Genomic DNA, 6000 nt, shown 5'->3' with positions numbered 1-6000 from the left:
TTAGCTTGGTTAACTAGGGGAAAACATTAACACTGAAGCAAAATCGAAGCCAAAACATGAACTACTGTAACTCTGCAATCCTATGCAATGTTCACACAGCAACAAGTCTCATTGTGTTGAAAAGGGCTTTCTCCCTCGTTAGTATGTTTACGGTATATTGAAGGCTAAGCCAGATAAATTCTAGATACTTTTTTCTTCAGCATGTGCTGTGTGAATAATATTTCTTTTTGTTCCACTTCTGCTTAACATGATTCATCTAGAGCACAGAGAAAGAGAGAGGTTAAACACAACAATAAAATGTAATCTACCGGCACTGTGCAACCACAACATTTTATTATAATCTGAACAACAGAAAGACTCATACATTTTTCAAGCAAAGCTAGAACAAACATATGCTAGGAGGCCGTATCTTGAAATGGTGTGGGTGTACTTTTAAATTAATCACTGGGTCATTTCCAAATAAGATTCCTCAAAAGCACAAAGACAGATTTGAGTGCCGTACAAAATGTTACACCCAGAATACGATGATAGTTTCACACAACCATTGGCCCAAGACAGCAATTATCCACTTTGACTCCCTTTGGGGGGTGGGCAGAATTTCATATCCCTTTTCGCACTATGTCTCTGGGGCTTCTCTCCGTCTCCATTCATCCTTCAGACCAGAATTCTCCAACTTGGTGCCCTCCAGGTATTTTAGTGAATGACAAATATCACTCACTGCCATTCTGGCTGGCATCGATGAGAATTGTAATGTGAAACATCTAAAAGGGCACCAGGTTAAGGAAGGCGAGTTTAGAATCTAAAGTTTTGGGGCAGGGGTAGCCAGTGTAGTGCTGCAGAGGAACATAGGAAGTGACATTATACTGAGCCTGCACTGACTGGCAGCAGCTTTCTGGGGTTTCAGAAAGTGGCATTCCCAGCCCTACCTTCAGTTGCTGCTGATTGAACCCAAGACCTTCTGCCATTGATCTACTGCCCTTTCCCACAGCTGATGTGGGATGATGATGTGGGGACAGGAGGTGGGCGGGTGTGGAGGACTCCCTGGTCCTGAATGGGGTAATTGTGCCCCTGAAAGACCAGGTGCGCAGCCTGGGAGTCATTTTAGACTCACAGCTGTCCATGGAGGCACAGGTCAACTCTGTGTCCAAGGCAGCTGTTTATCAGCTCCATCTGGTACGCAGGCTGAGTCCCTACCTGCCCACTGACTGTCTCTCCAGAGTGGTGCATGCTCTAGTTATCTCTCGCTTGGACTACTGCAATGCGCTCTACGTGGGGCTACCTTTGAAGGTGACCCGGAAACTACAACTAATCCAGAATGCGGCAGCTAGACTGGTGACTGGGAGCGGCCGCCGAGACCACATAACACCGGTCCTGAAAGACCTACATTGGCTCCCAGTACGTTTCCGAGCACAATTCAAAGTGTTGGTGTTGACCTTTAAAGCCCTAAACGGCCTCGGTCCGGTATACCTGAAGGAGCGTCTCCACCCCCATCGTTCTGCCCGGACACTGAGGTCCAGCTCCGAGGGCCTTCTGGCGGTTCCCTCACTACGAGAAGCCAAATTACAGGGAACCAGGCAGAGGGCCTTCTCGGTAGTGGCACCCACCCTGTGGAATGCCCTCCCACTAGAGGTCAAAGAGAACAACAATTACCAGACCTTTAGAAGGCATCTCAAGGCAGCCCTGTTTAGGGAAGCTTTTAATGTTTGATGGATTTCTGTATTTTAATATTTGATGGATTTCTGTATTTTAGAATTTCTATTTTGTTGGAAGCCGCCCAGAGTGGCTGGGGGAACCCAGCCAGATGGGCGGGGTATAAATAAATTATTATTATTATTATTATTATTATTATTATTATTATTATTATTATGAAAGGAGTTGTAGTCCAATAACATCTGGAGGGGGTTGGCTACTCCTGTTTCAGAGCCAAAGACAGGATGAAGGGGTGTGGTACCAAAGCAGTGGAGTCAAGCCACAGCTGATTGTTATCTCTATTAATATATTTGCTGGTATTACAAGAGAAGAGGCTTCTGGTAAGATTACTCCATTGATTATATTGTGTTGTCATCCTAAATGTTTACTGAACTACTTAAGGTCTACCTGGCCAGTCCCTATTGGGGTGGCTGAATGTGCTGAAACTGCACAGCTGAAGCCCAAAGGAGCTCCAGGACACACAAGAACTTGGGAACTGTTCTGACCTATACTCTATTGCAGGCATGTCCAACAGGTAGATCATGATCTACTAATAGATCACTGGACGTCTGTGGTAGATCACTGGCTCCCCCCAAAGAAGCTCAGCAACTTTGGCTCCCCTAAAAAAAAGCTCTACATCTTTGCCCTGAAGCCCCCCAAACAGGGCTATCCTTCCTTAAAAAAAGCTCAACAACCTCGACCTGAACCCCCCAAAAGGGGGTAGATCACTGCCAGTTTTTAACTCTGTGAGTAGATCACAGTCTCTTGGAAGTTGGCCACCCCTGCTCTATTGAAGTGTTTCTCTTGAACAAGTCTTGTGCTTTACCTATAAAAAGTAAACAAAGGCAAAGGCCAGCCACTATGATGTACTTCTCCAGGACGGGTAAATGGTCCCATTTAACATTGTAAGAAGTGGCTGGATGAGATCATTCGAAGGCTGAAGGTCTATTTTTCATTTTCAGTCGACCTGGTGTCATTTTCTCTACTGTGGATCTTTGCTTGGGGAGGGATATTAATGGGTTAGATGTGGGTGAATAAACAAAGCCGAATATTGGTAAAATATAGTGTTGTGATGCTGGGTGTTACCCTGGTAAGTTTAGCTGGGAGAGTGTTTGGGATCAAGAGATCATTCCCTACTACAGGAGACTTGCCAACAATTATAACAGTTTCCGAACATTTCCCTTTGGGATTTTTGAAATATTAAAAAAGAGCAATAAATGTAAACATACACCAAGTTTATGACATCACAACATATGTATGTTTCCATAAATGCCAAAAACATAATTCTTCAGCTTTTAGGAGAATATGTCTGAGCACATTGCAGCACATTTAAAACACATTACCCTACTAAAAAAAAAAGAATATTGGGAACTGTAGTTCATCAAGGGTGCTGGAATTGTAGCTTTGTAAAGGGCAAACTAGTATATTTTTAAAATATTAGTGATAAATGGCAGCTGATGATGTGAGCGAGGTAACAAAACTCACACTAAAGGTTACATTTTTCAGGCTTCCCTTTGTCCTGCAACAACATAATTCTGTCTACATACAAGAGGAGTGCAATTAACAGTGATGCAAGCATTGCGTGAGAAATCTCTCCCTACAAATGTATATCATAAACCTGTGTTTGATGAGGTCGTTACCACCTGACATCTCCCAGGTCTCATGCAAAATATTCATGCAAGCCTTTGCGCAGGCATTTTTACTTGTTCAGAAGAATTATAACGCTGCCTGGGGCATCATAGCAACTTTTGCCCCAGTTCTTTAGCCTCAGAGTAAGCGACTGAAATCGATTCAGTGTTGCAGAACATGGTACCATTAAGCAAACATTTGGGCTGCCTAACTAACACTCGTTTAAACTGGTTGGTGTTAAGCAGCTTGTGGACCTAAACGGCCTCAGTCCCGTATACCTGAAGGAGTGTCTCCATCCCTATCGTTCTGCCCAGACACTGAGGTCCAGTGCTGAGTTACAGGGAACCAGGCAGACGGCCTTCTCGGAAGTGGCACCCGCCCTGTGGAATGCCCTCCCACCAGATGTCAAAGAGAAAAACAACTACCAGACTTTTAGAAGACATCTGAACGCAGCCCTGTTTAGGGAAGCTTTTAATGTTTAATAGACTATTGTATTTTAATATTCTGTTGGAAGCCGCCCAGAGTGGCTGGGGAAACCCAGCCAGATGGGCGGGGTATAAATAATAATAATATATTATTATTATTATTATTATTATTATTATTATTATTATTATTGACACGACTGCAACCTTTTAAAAATGTAAATTCTAATTAACAATTATGGCACATTCCCAAATGCTACACCTCTCCCCAACCCTGCAGCGCTCTCCAAACTTATCATTACCAGGCCAGCCCCACAGATTCTAAGACAGGAATGACCACTCCCCACCTTTTGCATGGTCGCACGCAGCCCTCTGGATCCTATGCGGCTTCCAGCCATATAGCCTGGCTTCGCCCTCCCCAGGCTGGATATCTGGAGGTCTCCGCCTACCTCAAGCAGTTACCCAATCCCTCCTGGGGAGGCGTTGCCAGGGGACCTGGCCAGGTAGGTGGAGGAACCGCCATACCCACACAATAGAGAGTGGATCTTACCTGGGAATTGTCAGTTGGATCCAGAGCTTCTCCCACCCTGCCCTCCCTCAGCTAAGCCTTCCTTTGCAGGTTGAGGTTAACCTCTTCTCCACAGGTACGCAGGTGCTGCTACATCATGGTCGCTGTTGGAGGGCCAGAAAAGAATTTTCCTGCATTGGCAGATTTTGCCTTTCCCATAGCAAAAGGTCACAACTTTGCCGGTTTCAGGCATTGGGCGGAATCCTTTACTCTATCTTCCCTTAATGGGGTGGGGGCATGAAGCGGTGACCTATGCCCCCTTTGTGGTGGTGATCCCAGGGTTCCACGTTAAAGGGGTCTCAAGGGAAGGCATTGGCATTGCTCTCCCCTCCAACGACGGTGAAATGGGGGGCGGGCTCTCTGCTTGAACATATGTTCTCCAGAGCCAGCCCAATCCCCACATACTCTGGATACCCCTGATGTTCCTCAGATCCCCGGCTGGGGGCTGGGAGGGATAAACACCCAATGCCTAAGCCAAGGTCTCTCTACATCTGAAACTTTAATAAAGTTGTGGCCAATTTTAATCCCATAGCACATTGTTTTGAGTCGTTATTCCACTCGAGAGTCGCCTGGGGTTTGGGGGGGCTCCGTTCTCCACACAATCCCCTCCCTTTGCTGTCGCACTCTGTCCAGCAGGGCTAGCACACCGACACCCCACCTTAAGGGTGGACCCAACACATGTGGCTTAAGAGTTTTTCATCCTCCTCGATAGCCTGGCCAATTCTCTGTGCTCCTTCTGCAAGTTCAGGAGGCAAAGCTGAGGCTTGCGGTTTCCCATCTCCTGGGCTGCCTGGGCTGCCAGTTAGTGATTTAAGTTATGGCCTGTGGCACACAAACAGAGGAGGGAGGCACTTATAGAAAAGGCAGTGAAGAAACTGTCAACCCCTCACCCCTGCAACTTCTTAATTTTTACCCACACATATACCAACAAGTTCATCCCTTCCAGGTATATGTGGTTCCTCTTTTCCACCGATAGATAGGGTGCAGGAGAATGTCCAGAAACTATTTTTCTGTATGTAGGTAAACTGTACTTTAATTGCACCATCCACTTTTGCTTCAGGCCCTACCTGCCTCTGACATGTGGCCCTCAGGCTGTAAAATTCATCCTGCCAGCTTATTTCAGGAGCAAACTGTACTCCTTTTCCTGCCATCCTGTTCAACCTGGGAAGCGCTGCAACAAATGTAGTGTGTGTGTGTGTGTGTGTGTGTGTGTGTGTGTGTGTGTGTTAGGCCTATCGCTCCCTTCCAGTTACCGTATTCTCCCATGAAAGGCAGCCTCAGGCACTTCTACTGGTTTCCTTGATTCCTTCCATCCACAGGATTCTGGAGCCTTGCAACCTCTTAAGCAATATCCCCGCTTTTCTAGCTGCAGTCCCTACTGGTTGGGCAAGCAACAAATCTAGCATGAGTGAGCAACCAGTCCATCCAGCACCTTCTCCACAAAAGTTAAAATCCTGTGAGTTGCTATGGATGTTCAGCATCAGACTAGGGGGAAAAAACCAAACCTCTTTAAAGATGAGTGCAGTATTTTGTTTCCTTTGGGCAAACACAAGGGTATTTCAACAACTCATCAAAACAGGAGTATATTTTACATGCTTAACTTACTTTGTTTTGTTTTGTTTTAAAAAAGCTCCTGTTATTTTTTCTTCTAAAACCTGTTATGCAAGGACAAACTTCACAAGCATTTGACCT

Source organism: Zootoca vivipara, chromosome 5, assembly GCF_963506605.1.
Source record: "Zootoca vivipara chromosome 5, rZooViv1.1, whole genome shotgun sequence".
Taxonomy (NCBI): Eukaryota; Metazoa; Chordata; class Lepidosauria; order Squamata; family Lacertidae; genus Zootoca; species Zootoca vivipara.
The sequence above is the reverse complement of the archived record's forward strand: the minus strand, read 5'-3'. Positions refer to the sequence as shown.